The following is a 16,073-nucleotide window of genomic DNA, read 5'->3' on the forward strand; positions in this document are numbered from 1 at the left end:
ATCTAGACAAGAGGAAACAAGATCAGTGTAGCTTGGCTTAATTTTCTGCAGACCAGCTAAATGAAGTATGAAGCAACATTTAATTACATTCAGGGACAGTGGTGGTTGTGAGTCTTTGGCATCTGCATTTTGGGGATCACAGCCTGAAAAGTTAGGGAACCCAGGTACTAAAAGAACAGACTACTAATATAAAACATCATTTGTCTGCCTTGTGGTGTGGCATTCAGACTTCCGAAAGTCCATATATCCAAATCATTGTGACCCGGATAACAAGTGTACTGTTTTTTTCAGAAGATATTAACCAACCTATTCCGTTATCTTGTGATAACAAAGCTGGTTATCAAGCTATTATAATGGGAAAGTTAATTGCATAGTCCCAATATTTAAAAAAGGATTTTCTGGAGTATAGATGACTGGTGGCTTGTGACCGTAATAGGACAGACCAAGACATACCATGCTGCCAAGATCCACTCTAATGGTATAAGTTAAGTATATTTCTGCTTGTTTTGTGCTTTTATAAACTCTGGGAATACAAGTAAGGCATATGTGGATCTGAATTAGGTGAAGATTTGAAGAAAACACATTTGATTTACATTTAACAGAAATTTGTGTAAATCAAATATATGGATGGATGTCTACTACAGACTCATTGATTGTTTTAATATATTTTTCTGTTTTATCATACTATTATCTCATAAAAAAAAATAATAATGAGAAAAACTGCTATATTGTGCAGTACTTCCGGTGTTGGTAGTATCGCCTCTAGTTAACTTGACGCAGCCCTCCTTGCTGCTAACCACATCAGATGTCATGTGTCTCTGCTGCGAGTTTGCCCCAAGTTATGGTTTCTGTCCAATAGATTTTTAAGACTTCCCGGCATCAAATCAGTTCGCACGCTTTCTGTGCCAACATGCGAAGATAAACTTTATACCTTCAGGATGCATGTTAAAACTGTGACTTCCAGACTTTAACTTTGGAAATATTTTCATTTTAATGCTGCAGTGATTTAGAGACATCCAGGATATGTCTTTAAAAGGTGTGTTTCAGCATGGCCTTTCAAAATATAAACTTGCTTTTACTGTTAGTCCCGGTTTAAATGACAAAAGTTTGACAAAAGTCTTATTATTTAAGTATTTATTTAGTGCATTATCTGTTGCGTTTTATGAGTTTAAACAGCATACAGAGTGTGAGCTGTTCAACCTAGAGGCAGATGGATAATTAAAATACCTCACATCACGTCATAATACATCTGTAGTTTACAATAAAGGCCTAATTTAAACTGTTAAACTCTTCATTTAGATTACACACTGCTAATACAATCTTTACCGGTATAATGTTGTTTATATTTTTTCACAATGCTGATCAATGTCAAAGGTCATAAACTTAAAATAAGCCTTACCCAATATACTATTAATATGGTACATTAAGCCAATTAAGCATGAGACATTTGAGATTATTTCTGATTTATGATAAAAGGGGAGCATTTTTATCAAGTATCTTTACCTTAGCTCGATAGATAAGACAAAAATGTGTGTTGCTAAGAGACTTAATCCTGTCTTGATTTTCAAAAGAATACTGAAAGGGTCTATTTGTCCATTGCATGAATAGACAATGCACCACACATAAAAAAAACAGCCCTTCCCTTTGTGTATTTGCCATTATAAGTTGAGTTTGTTTTCTCATAGTCCTGCTCAGGCCGGGCTATGTTTGCAGAGCACCAGTGTGGCCTGTTGTTAGGCAAACACCTGCACAAGTTGGTAACTTGCCAACTTCTTTTATTCCTCCTTCTCTATCCTCCTCCTTTTCTTCTCCCCAGTTGAAACCAATTGACACCTCTCTCTCTCTCTCTCTCTCTCTCTCTCTGTGAGTCTGATGTGCCCCCATTAGGTGCTAAAAAGGATCCCATTTCTGTGATAGGGATCCGGAGCTTTCACAAAATATAAGAGGAGCTGTTGTAGAGGGCATGTGGTTCACCTTTCACCCCATTGAAACGGTAAATTATTGGACAGATAAACATGCCCAATTTGCCCCTTGAATCTTTTAAAACACAGCTTGTTTTTGTGGAACTTAAAATGTCTAAAATGAAATAGAAGTTCTTTCTCTGTCGCATTTTTTATTGAAGAGGTATTCCACATTTTTTCACCATTCAAACAGGTTTGTAGAGGCTCTTTATCTGTTGGTCGGTGGCCGACTAAGCCTGTCACTGACCTTTATGATAATCTGCAATTGAACTCAGCAACAACAGAGCTTATGACTGAGATCTCTCTCATTTGACAGAGCTGAAGAACATGAGTCAAGCCGATTTGAAGAACTGCATCAGTCAGTATCCGATGAAGTGCCATGAACAAAATCACCAGAGAAATACAGCTCGAGTAAGAGCACCATCTAGTGGCTCTATAAGATACATTCTTTTTAATCACACTTTAAGTATAGCAGTAATTTTACTTCTTCAACCTCCCCTTTTTCCCCCTCAGGCACCATAAAATGATAAATTAGAATACTAACATGTGCATGCTGAGTTTGTCCAAAATAAATTACCGGTGGACCTCTACAAAAGTGATAAAAGGAATGTATGTCCAGGCCTTTTACTGGACTTCAACAACTCTTTTCAGTTACAGCTGTATTAATCTGAACTGCTTCATTTTTTAGGCAGTGCTTTTATTAGCTGTGTGTCATATGTGTTGAGATAGATAGATAGATAGATAGATAGATAAATAGATAGATAGATAGATAGATAGATAGATAGATAGATAGATAGATAGATAGATAGATAGATAGATAGATAGATAGATAGATAGATAGATAGATAGATAGATAGATAGATAGGCCACGATGTTGACTTATTTTACCTCTCTGTCACTTCTCCGCTGCCTGTTGGAACAGCCCAAGGTGTAAGAGAACACAACAGCATAAACATAAACAACTGAAGGTTACAACACTGAACAAAAAATCTAGTCAGAATCAGTTTATTCACAGAAAAAAAGATTCACGTTTGAAGCTTAAGAGTAAAAGTTTGATGCCACTTTCATATTTGTGCATTAAACATCAGGACACAGAAAGAATTGCAACTTTCATGCTTTACCTTTCCATGCTTGCTGGCTTCCCCTGGGAATCCCATGTTTCACGTCACAATGCTATAAACTATGGATAATTCCCTTACGCTAAGTCTGCAAAAATGCCCACTTATGGAAAGGGGGCATAAAGGGCTGTAAGTCAGTGAGAGATCCCTCACACACTTGATGATTTGACAGTGAGACAGCACTCACAGACTTAGCGGGAACGTGCCTCAAGGTGAGTGAGTGCTTGAGGGTGGACATTGAGATTGGGCCTCACTCTATCTAGAGGTGACAAAATTCAAGTTAAGATGAAACATCACAGAAAAATATGTCAGCAGCTTGAATAAAGGGTATCAAACTGTTAATATTTAGTGTTTGTCATATGCTGAAATGTCCTTACATTTTAGGCTCAAATTGTTCTGATAACAGCAGCTGTGGTAAAAGTTTGAGCAGCAATTGAAGGGCTCCAGCAGGGAAATTGTTGAGCTCTTAAGCTCAGCTCAAATTAAAATCCACTTTAACATGTACTTCATTGTTATCATTAAAGTGTGTTTTCCTTTCTCTCCCTTTATTTGTTTGCTATGATCTATAACCATTGTTCTTCCAAAAGTCTGCTTCCTGATTTAGGATAATGCTCTCGTCAGTTGGTGTAGTGAATGCAAACTCCTCTGTCAAGTGTTCTTCATTACTTGGACAGTACCAAGTTGGTTTTTGTTACTATTAATTTTCTCACCTCATGTATTGATATTAACTCTCATTTGAATACTTTGTAATGGAGTTACTGCCTCCAAATAGCTTTAAAAGTGTCACAGTCTATTGAACTGAACCCTTAATAGTAGAATATGGTTTGGCAGAGAAGTATATAAAGCTATTGTTTGACCCTTTCAGCCATTTGTCCACAGGCTGGAGGCTCTCCTTTTCTGTGAGTATCATTTATTTGTATTGATGCCATTCTTAGGATTTATCTAAAACACTTGGCAACACTTAAGCAGAGCCCTGAATTGTCACGGCTCCAGATTAGTTAAATTGTGTTATTTAATTCCCCCTTGTTTCCTGTTTAATTTTGATACTCACCTTGGCTTCCTGCTCCCTTATGTTTCCCACTCTATTGATGACCTCAATATGTTACACCTGTGTCTTGTTATCACTATCCCCGTGTCTATTTAAGCTCAGTCTTCCTCCTCTCCTGTGCCAGTTTATCTTGTACCTTGTGTCAGTGGTCTAGCCTTGTTTTTACATTGTGTTTGCCCTACAGCTTAGCTTCCTAGCCTAATAGAATGAGTTACCGTACATAAAAATCTACCTGACAGAATACACCACTTCCCCTAAACAAAGGAGCAATGTGAGACTCAAAACAAGCAATGAAGGAGTAGCCGGTAGGGAACAATGTATGCACATTACCAGTTGAGCTAAACAGCTGCTGCTTATTTATGGGGAGATTTTGCAGTGTCAAAATAAAGGCATCAGTAGGTGAGCTAAATCAGGTAATCATTCTAAAGTGAAGTGTTTGCTGTTTAAACTCAAGACAGCTTTACACAGTGGAGGTAAGTAAACAGCTTCATTACTCAAGTCAAAGTATAGATCCTCCTGGTCAAATATTACTCCAATACAAGTGAAAGTTGCTCTGTCAGATTATTACTTGCTTGAAGTACTTGCTTTTAAAAATACTTAAGTATTCAAAGTACTTTTTAAGATATCTAAAAACTTTGTATTTTCCCAGTGCATGAGTGCAGGCAAGAATACATAATGTACATTCAGTTACATTATGTTTATTTAGAAACCATTACTTGAAATCTCTAAAAACTATACCATGGAATAAAAACAGAAACTAAGTTACTCCAAGCACAGACAACTTAGTTTGAAATGTTCATCTGGAATGAAACAAACGTCACATAGCTCAACACGCTTTCTCAGGTTGGACTGTGAATTTTTGTATGTTAGGGCAGAGTGGGAAACAGAGAGAACATTTCACACGATAAGTATCAATCTTCATTTCAACCTCTAACACGGGCTGAAGATATGACCATGGGCGCTCAGGTGGAGAATTATAGCCATCATTACCACCTCTAAATAAACTGCCTGATCTGAGTGAAATTTGCTCTGTGTTTGCTCCATATACAGGTGTGACTAAACCACTGAGACAAACAGAACTACACAAACACATTTTACTGTCTTAGGGATCAGATTTCAGAAAAGAGAAGGAAATTCATGAGCTGACTTCAAAGCAAAAGTAGTGAGTAACTAGAGCATTGATAGAAATGTAGTGGAGTAAAAAGTACAATAATTGCCTTCTGAATGTTGTGGAGTAAAAGTAATAAGTTTCCTCAAAAATTAATACTCAAGTAAAGACAATCTCTGCAGGGAATTAATATGGCTTCCTTTTATTGTGATTTATATAATTTCTAAGTTATTCTATTTTTTCTTTTTTATTTCTTTCTGTCTCACACACACACACACACACACACACACACACACACACACACACACACACACATACACACACACACACCCACACACACACACACACAAACACACATATACACACACACATACACCCACACACACACACACACACACACACACACACACACACACACACACACATACACACACACACACACACACACACACACACACACATATACACACACACACACACACACACACACACTGTTGTTGAGCTATTCTTACATGGCATTTTTAGTCGGTGTATTTCCGTCACGTACCTGTCTGCCAGTTGCAAGTCATGATCTTGTTCTTCATTATTGTCATAAATTGAAGTGCTTTGTATCTTGGCAACATGCCGCAGTCTGAAAAGATCCTCTGTGGCTGACTGACACTGCTAATGAGCATCTCTTCTTTGAGGTATTGTTAGTAATTGGTCCTTTCCTCCAAGATATTTAAGACAGGTCACATTTAGTTTACGATTAATGAAAGCAGAATTCTTATTACATACTTTTATACCAGGGCATTGTGTGTATTGGTTCACTGTCATAATTAGTGCCTTCCAGCATGTGCCTTGAAACAGGGTTCTGTCAACCTGAGTCCTTGCAAACACCTCCCTCTTGTGATATTCACACATTTGGAAGTTAAAATGTTCTAAAAAGTTTCAAACTCTTGAGTGTGCTGCTGTTTTTCTTAAAAATTGAATCAATGGCCAAGTGCATACAGCATTTTATAATAATAACAGCGAGAAGGTTCCTGGTTCGAGTCCCCGGTTGGGCAGGTGCCTTCTGTGTGGAGTTTGCATGTTCTCCCCGTAAATGGGTGGGTTCTCTTCGGGTACTCCGGCTTCCTCCCACAGTCCAAAAACATGCTCACCAGGTAATTTGTCACTCTAAATTCCCCGTAGGTGTGAATGTGTGCGTGATTGGTTATCTGTCTTTCCATGTTTGCCCTGTGATCGGTTGGCGACCTGTCCAGGGTGTACTCTGCCTTCCGCTCAAAGTCAACTTGGATTGGCTCCGGGGCCCTGTGACCCCGAACGGGATAAATGGTCAAGATAATGGATGGATGGAAGTTTATTTATATAGCACTTATCAAAACAGATGTTACAAAGTGCTTTACATTGTAAAAACCAAACAATCAAGACAGGGAGATATATTGAGCTAGCAAGATATACTGAATTTAAGGAGAACAACTTAAAGCAATAGCTTAATAAAAGATAACCTACTCAAAACAGCTAAAACAATAAAACATTAAAACAAATAAAAACAAGGATATGCTTTCAGATTTTGATGGCTGATACGCTACTTCACTGTATAATAAAGAACTTTCTGTAATTTATTGAATTAATATGGTTATTGAATTTTAGAAGAAGGATCATGATACTCTGCCTGTTTGATGGCAGACAAAGCAGATAAGGGAATCTTCAGTGGGACAAAATAAAACCGTCTGATGTTCCCTTGCTCCAGTTAGATATAAGCATCAGTGGCTTCTAGATGTCAACAACAACCTTGATTTGCCTTTACTATGTTGTAAGTCTCTGCGTATTGTAACTACAAGCTAAAAAGTTCTACTCAAGGCAGAAAAAAGCCTCACTTCAGGAAAAACCTGACAAAAATGTATCTTTTTGTACGATTCTCTTTGCTCCAATCTAAGAGTTGTGGTTGTTGAGGTTAGTTTGCTGAGCTGCATCCTCGCTGCATGCTAATAATGCGAGGAGAGTCTGATCGCTGCCGACAAGTGTGTTATTTCCAAATGTTGGTGCCAGCCAAGGCTGAATTTGTGTGTGCTGGTCAGGTTGTTGTAGCATGTTTGTTCGATAGCCGTACCAAGGTTGCAGGACAAAGCAGCATTCACTTGTTTATGCAGCTGAAGTAGGCTCAGAGCACAACGTATCATCAGCATTACGGAGAGGGAGAAAAGGCGAGTGGGGAGAAGAGCAGGAGAGAGAGAGAGAGAGATGGAGGGAGAGGAGAAGGTTGGGGGTGTCGTTGTACATGTGCCAATCAGCCCACTCAGCAGTCAGTCCTCGCCAGCCAGGGGGCCCAATGGGAGTCTCTAAGACACACACACATACACACGCACATCCACCTCCTCACTTCTCTCCAATCTCTCATCCAGCACCAGACTCCCCAGGCCTTGTCCCTCCGTTGTCCAGGCAACGCACCACATTCAGTCCAGTGAGCATATAACTTGTTTGTTTCAGTTTGGATTCACGATCAGAGGGGGACGGGGTGGCAGTAGAGAGACGGTGATAAAGACGGAGGGAGAGAAAAGAAAACGCAGGAGAGGAGCATTGCATGCAAACAAAGCTGGCTCTCCAGGGTGGGCACAAAGTTCTTAGAGTCAGGCAGAGTGCCAGGTCTGCTCCTATGAGAAGGAATCTGTTCAGGAATAAGCACAACTGTCAAATTGTTATAATTTGCTGCTTCATAAATTACCCTGACAGCTGAGGCTTTCTGCTTAGGGGGTTAGCATGATAACTCTTCGCTCTTTTCAGATAATTTAGGAAGAAAACACCCCAAGCAGGGTTCCCACGCGTCCTGGAAAACCTGGAAAACAGTTGACCAGTTTTCCAGTACTGGAAAACACCTGGAAAATGGGAGAAAAAGTAAAATGTCCTGGAAAATCACATATAGTCCTGGAAAATTATTCCAACATGGCTGCGTTTGACCTGACCCTATGAACAAAACACATCCCCGTTCATTGAAAGTTAAGTCCACGCTGTGCTGGAAAAGACAGCGACACTGCGCAACTTTTTTCACATCTTTTCTCCTTCACTTCATAATCATGCATTCACAGAAAACGGGGGTATATTGTTTATGTTTTATGGTACATTTGGCTCAATTATCGTACTCTAGCTCAGTTGTTCTCCAAGTGGGGTCCTGGGACCCCTGAGGGTCTGCGAACTATATCCTGGGGGGTCCGTGAAATAATTTGAATACATTTCTAGTAAATCATAAAATTGTGCTGTGTCATTACAAAACAACATACACCATTGTTATGATAGGGTTAGGGTTAGGGTTGTGATAAGGGTTAGGGTTAGGGTTGTGTTTAGGGTTAGGTTTAGGGTTAGGGTTGTGATTATGATTAAGGTTAGGGTTAGGATTAGGGTTAAGAGTAGGGTTAGGGTTAGGGTTAGGATTGTGATTAGGGTTAGGGTTAGGATTACGATTAGGGTTAGGGTTATGATTATGATTAGGGTTAGGGATAGGATTAGGGTTAGGGTTAGGGTTAGGGTTAGGGTTGTGATTAGGGTTAGGGTTAGGGTTGTGATTAGGGTTAGGGTTAGGGTTGTGATTAGGGTTAGGGTTAGGCTTAGGGTTAGGGTTAGGATTAGGGTTAGGGTTAGGGTTGTGATTAGGGTTTAGGGTTAGGGTTGTGATTAGGGTTAGGGTTAGGGTTAGGGTTAGGGTTGTGATTAGGGTTAGGGTTGGGGTTAGGGTTAGGGTTAGGATTAGGATTAGGGTTAGGGTTGTGATTAGGGTTAGGGTTAGGATTAGGGTTAGGGTTGTGATTAGGGTTAGGGTTAGGGTTGTGATTAGGGTTAGGGTTATGATTATGATTAGGGTTAGGATTAGGGTTAGGGTTAGGGTTAGGATTAGGGTTAGGGTTGTGATTAGGGTTAGGGTTAGGGTTAGGATTAGGGTTAGGTTTAGAACCAGAACTAAACTTAGGCATACAGAACCAGAACCAAACTCATGCAAACAGAACCAGAACCAAACTCATGCAAACCGAACCAGAACCGAACCAGAACCGAACCAGAACCGAACCAGAACTGAACCAGAACCGAACCGAACCAGAACCATACCAGAACCGAACCAGAACTGAACCAGAACCGAACCGAAACCGAACCGAAACCGAACCGAACCAGAACTGAACCAGAACCGAACCGAACCGAAACCGAACCGAACCAGAACCGAACCAGAACTGAACCAGAACTGAACCAGAACCTAACCGAAACCGAACCGAACCGAAACCGAACCGAACCAGAACCGAACCAGAACCGAACCAGAACCGAACCAGACTTGAACCAGAACCGAACCAGAATCGAACCATAACAGAACTGAACCAGAACCATACCAAAACCAGAACCAAACTCAAGCAAACAGAAGAACCAACTCAGGTAAACAGAAACAGAACCAACTCAAGCAAACATAACCAGAACCAAACACAAGCAAACATTATTAACGTCCTCAGGTTGGCATTGAGAAAAGTCAGATGCCTATGATTGGCCGTATGGCTGCCATACTGACCAATCAAAACAAAGTTCTGCTGTGAGCACAGCTTGGGCTGATTACTGTGAGAGCTAAGCAGCGAAAGGAAAAAACTGGGAGCTGGCTCTCTCTCAATGCAAGCCGGCTCTTCTGATTCACTATAAAGCATCGACTCTCAGAGCCGCAGCTTTTGATCATGACACATCACTAATGTGCTTAATCTGTGTTACAATTATGAGGGGGCCTTGGACAGTTTTCTCACCTGTAAGGGGTCCCTGGCTCCAAAAATTTGAGAACCCCTGCTCTAGCTAGTAGAGTGCAAACTCCCGATAGTGAAAACAAACAGAACAAAAAGAGCGACACAGCTGCACAGACACTCCACATTGTAGACATCGCTGATCATAATAGACATCGCCATGCAGGAAGACAGTTTACATTTTTTTAAATCTCTGAGAGATCTTCAAATACAGAGTGCGTCTTTACACCGGTGTGATTTTTTCAGAGTTTACGGTAACTCAAATAAAAAACGTGACATTTGCTTTGTTTTATATCGACCACTTAGCAGGATGAATATCATGATTAAGCAGGTATATTTTGAGTTTGAGTTGAATTGAGAAACATTTGTGGCCATTTTTGTCATTCAGATCTATTTAGGTCATTAATGCACTGATCCTCTGATCATTATTATTATTTAATTATTTCAATAAGGCAGCTTCCTGATTCCTTTGCTGACTCTTTTGTTTTTTTCTTAGCTCATTTTATATTTTTTGAGAAAAGAGAAAGCTGAGATGTTGCCCATCATTGTTACTTGGTTGCACTAATAAAGTGAAGTGCTGTACATCTGTGGTTGCATTATTCTATTATCAATTTGCCATAATTTTTAAGTATGTAAGAGATGATTTCATTGATAGCCATAGACTACATGTCTTTCAATGTAGACTTCCACTAAGAGGAACATATTAGACTATTTAGGAACTAAATTAGGAACTAAATTTATCATCGGTCATACCAGCTTGATCATCAATGAAAATGTCCTGGAAATGTCCTGGAAAATGATCTCTGGAAAAGAGTGGGAACCCTGCCAAGGATTGGTAGACTTTAAGAAAGAGATGTTTATACATCAGCCTCATTTGTAGGGCAACAGCGTAATATTGTAATTTGAAGCAAGATGGATAGTCATCATAGAGAATTATAGCACAGCTGCTAAAGATAAAAGTGCACAGCTAGACTTAAAAAAATTGTTTTGCTTAGTCTTCAAAGGAACTCCCACATCAAGTAATTATGGATCTGCTCATATCTGGTAGTATATATGTGGTTACGTCATTAAAAAAAAGGTTCAGCTTTGAAATGCAGTGCGATTAAACTTCTTTTTTGGGGGGTTAAATGAATGGATTCTGTCAGCAAGGTCAAACCAATCAGCAGCTAAGTGCAATGGAAGGTAAACACATACCCAATTCCCTCTGTCTCAGCTGTGAGGGAGGAGACATAGAGAAACACATACGTGAGTTAACAGAAAAAACATCAGACTATAAATCCAGCTGTATGAATCACAGTTAGGTTGCACTTACTATGTTCACACAGTAAATCATTTTCGGGGAGCATGCAACAGCTGGGAAGCTCGAACACTATTAAAATGTCTTACTGCTGAATTACAGTTTTCAACTTGTACAGATGCAGGATCTATGAAATAGTCAGCATCTGATGGATATAGTGAAATCCAAAGAAAACAAAGGGTTACATACTGTATAAGAAAAAACATACTTTTTACCCATTAGCTACCGCAAGAAAAAAGCTAATGTTATTGATGATATTGATATTAAGCTATCCGCTGGCTCACGTAACCGTTAGCCAACGTTATAGCTGAGTCACCAAACTTCAAGTCCAAATCATGTTTAAGTAGTGTTCAAGTTTGAGTTGAGACCAAATCATCAAAAGGAGTCCTCACTATAAGGCCTAATATCATTACATACAATAAGAGGGACTATATGAACCTGACTGGCTTTTTGGATGTGAAGACAACACGTCTATTGTCAACGTTAGATGCTGTCAGCTGAACTGACCCTGTGAGCATGTCTGGACATTCAAATTGACAATAAAGTTGTAGTAGCCTACCATTAGCATTTAACCTATTTCAAGCTTACTTTACCCTTAGCTAGAAATATGTATTGTATAATACAATAACAAAGAAATGAAAACTAGGTATTGGTTGAATACTAGAAATGTTAGGTTAACAAAGTCTATGTCTATTGTATTATAATTTGTTTTCCTTGTAAACCTATTATCCATTGTATTCTCACTTGTTTATCATTTGAGAAACAGTAATTAAAAACAGTTCTTTAGGTTCCCTAAGTGTAAATAATTGCCAGTGTGGAACACAACAGTATAAGCTTCACAACAGAAAATGGCTGCTGTGTGAATACAGTGAATTGGGACGTACTTAGGGGGGGACCTGCTGAGCGTCAAGGCCCCTCTGTTTGCCCCTGATAACACTGCTGGAAGTGTCCCTTAGTCATCCTTCCTTTTAATCAAAAGCAGTGGGACAATACAGTTGTTCAGAGCTGATGCGATCACTGGTGCTTTCATTGCTGCTGGCCTCATAAAAAGATCCTCTCCTCTCAACCAGCAAATCATGTGTATCACCAGCAGATGACGCACCAATGTCCTGTTCCCAAATGAGCGATTTGCAACTTACTGGTACATGACTGAGGGTTTTTAATATCCTCCTTTCAGCTTCATTTGTGGCTGAAATCACACAACAGCCTCTTAACACTCCCTGCAAATGACAGTGCCTTCTCTTTTAAATACAAATGGATCAAGATGTATTCAAATCTTTCCTGTTTTCTGCAAATTAAATGTAATGAAAACCTAACTTTTACCATTCAGGTCTTTTGCAATTTATAAAAAAAATCCCCTTTTTACTGATATATCAAGTGTTATCCCTCTCTACTGAAAAGCAGGCTATAGTGAGAAACTCATATCCTGGGCAGTCAGAAAATGCAGCAATTTGTCACTCTAGTTTTTCTGTTCCTATAACCCATTTTTCAGCTCTGTCCCTTTTTGACAGAATATCAACCAAAACACAACCCTCAGGACTAAGCCAGCAGGAAGGGGGCAAAATTGCAGTTCTGCAAGTGGCCACTTGAGACTGGCCCTAAAAGAAAGTTGATTATTATTGGATTCCATCCATATAAAATATGGACGTAGGATCCGTGACGTCACCCATCTGTTTCTGAAGCGCTGTTTCGAGGCCAATCGTCGACAGTAGCCATATTGCTGCTGTCGAACGATTGTGACTTAAAGAGGCGGGCTTTGAGCCTCCTAGCCAACTGCTACAGTGTTCCCCGCCTGTCAATCTAGTCAGCTGTGCCTCTCATTGGAAGGCTTGTAATCTCAATATCTTCAAAATTGCCATGTTAGAAAAAAGTACAGTCTCCGTACAGTATGTGCCGATTGAGAAATGAGCTATCCAGACTACACTCATCTTTTGTACCAGGCTGTAAACATGTTTATTTCTGCTGTAGAGATTGACTTTTTTGAATTGGTGTGTATGTGGTTTCTGGTACTTCTGGAGCCAGCCTCAAGCGGATCCTCGATGAACTGCAGTTTTTAGCACTTCCGCATTGGACTCATATTTTTAGACCAGAGGTTGCCTCTTGGTTCCATCTCAAAGTAGTCAACTTTAAAGCACAATTAAACATGTTAAATAGCCTTGTGTAATAAAAGAACGGGTTTGGTCTCTAGATGATTGAACATTGGTTAACTCATGATATATTATACAAAATGATGGGCATGGTTGCTTTAAGTGGCCGGTAGTTGTGTGCTAGGTTTCAACTCATCAAAAAATTACCAAAACTCAATGTCCAGTTAGCGTGTTCTGTCTTTGTCATACACTGATTAACTTAGTCTAATAAATAAAAACTGTAGGTAACACTTTTTATAGTGGACAACCCAATAGACTAGCTTATCTTGAAGCAAATGACTCAGCAACAGATAACGTAGTTAGCTTTGATAATTTAATGTAGGCAAACCCCTCTCTTATCTCCAATGCCACTCTCTCATCCAAGTGTGATCTCTTGTGGCAACAAAAAGATATGTAAGTTACGTTATTAGTACGATGAAATAACTGACACTGCCCACAAACTCCCACACATCCTCCACACTGGGATGAATGTTAAACTGTGCATCCTCTATGGTGTACAACCCGGAGTCAAAGATTGGTGGAGGTGTTAATTTTTGCTCTGTTAAGACATGGAAAATCATAGACAGTATTGTAGATAACAAGATAGCATCATAGTTTACAGTTTCTAACCAAGTCACACAATCTTTTCTTAATAATCCTGCCATTCTCCAAAGTATTCTTCTTTGTTGAATTTCACTGGTCAGGCTTGAACTTTTGCCTGCGCTGCTCCACACTGCCTCCATGTTTTCCAATGGTACTACAACAGTTGGTCTGTAGCCGTAGCCTCTACAAAATCTACAGAAATACAGAAAAAAAGGACAGAGAATGAGCAGTACCCAGCCATATGGATATGCCTAATGGACATAGAGCAAAAATGAGCCTTTACTGACATCATTTGTATTAACTATGGTGTAAGTATACAGGTGCATTTCAGTGGATTGGAAAATCATCAAAAAGTGCAATACTTTCAGTATATATTCTAGATTAACTACATGTAAACTAACATGTTTAAAGTGTTTTTCTATTTGAATTTTGATAATTACGGCCTACAGTTAAAAAAAACTTAAGAACACACCCCATACTATACAATTATCTTATTGAGAGTTTGAGGAAATTACAATTCAAACAGTATAATTACTGTATATCTCTCGGTGTCGTTCGGTACACACGACCACAATCCCATAGAAGACTGCTGACTCGATGGTTATCTAAAAGACGTTCACAAGGAGGGTTAACCACGGAAGGTCATAGCTGAAAAGCCTGGCTGTTTGCAGAGTGCTGTATTGAAGTTTATCAATGGAGAGATCACTGGAAGGGAAAAGAGACCCAAGCAACAGGGATGACTGCAGTCTTGATTGTCAAGAAAAGTCAATTCAAGACCTTGGGAGAGCTTCACAAGGAGTGGGCTGAGGCTGGTGTCAGTGCATTAAGAGCCACCAGCCACGGGCATCTACAGCCGCTGCATTCATAATATAAAGTCACTCCTGCACCAGGGCGGCATTAGAAGAGTCTTACATGCAGCAAGGGGATATTGAGCGTCAAAGTCAATATAGAATTTAATAAAGTTTACCTTTATGCCTGTTATTCCAATTTATTGAGATGCACCTGCATGCATACATTGTCCCTGACCAGATTCCTAACTACATTTTGTAGCCCTGATTCGTGTCATTTACTTGCGGCATGCATGGTCTGCTATGTGAATCCATTTTGTAGCCCTTAATACAATCAGTCCAGGAATTCTGCATGTGCAAGCATGTGCGGGACCTCTTTACCCTTTCAAGTTTGTTATGTATTCAGGATAAATGAACAAACCATAATGACACTGTGCCTCTGGGAGCTGAAAGTGAACACCTGTCACTGTCAGCAGTCTGCAGCGCCCTGCCATCGAAGCCGCCTGATTCACAGAAGGTCACCTTGTGTCTGCGGGACCTGAGCAGCTGATAACTCAGCACTGGACTATACTCCCACTGAGGATAGAGAGGGGGACACTTATCATGACTGACCCCTATCTGCTGTCAGCTGGAGAGTCATTTCTCATCTTTTGAAGCTTGTATCACTCCCTGTGTCCTCTGTTTCTCCTCGTGTGTCCTGTCTACCTCTCCTGCATTTGGTACTTCAGGAGCTTTTGCTGTTTAATCTCTAGCAGCAACCGATTCTTTTTTAGCATTCCTAGTTTTTTCACTTCTGCTTTACTTTCTTCTTTATCTGCTTTTGTCAGTTTTATAGCACCTTTTTTCTATTTAACAGACGTATCTTGTTTTGATCTCTGCCATTTTTCTACCTGCATGTCTCTGAACAATCATAGCATTTGTAAGTTTTTATATCAGTTTGGTTTTTATTCCTAAAAGTGTAAGTATTGGTTAAACTTGATTTAGATCCTTCCATTTCTTTATTCCTTCTTTAGACACACTTCTCCCCACCCTGCTTTACACCAATTGTGAAGAGAGAAAGCAGACACCTAATCTAGCACAGCTGATGTAAAGATGTGAGGACATTCACCCCTGATCCACTTTCAGCTGGTGCCATTCTGCTGTGAATATGACATTCAAAAGACAAGCTGTGACATTTGTTTACTCTACCTAAATTGCTTCAGCTTGCAAAACCAAGTTCAAGTCTATTTTCTCTTCTAAGAAATAGACATCTCTTGAGCATTGCTGTTTTTTTAATCCCTCCTCC

This window comes from Notolabrus celidotus, chromosome 16 (assembly GCF_009762535.1).
Source record: "Notolabrus celidotus isolate fNotCel1 chromosome 16, fNotCel1.pri, whole genome shotgun sequence".
Taxonomy (NCBI): Eukaryota; Metazoa; Chordata; class Actinopteri; order Labriformes; family Labridae; genus Notolabrus; species Notolabrus celidotus.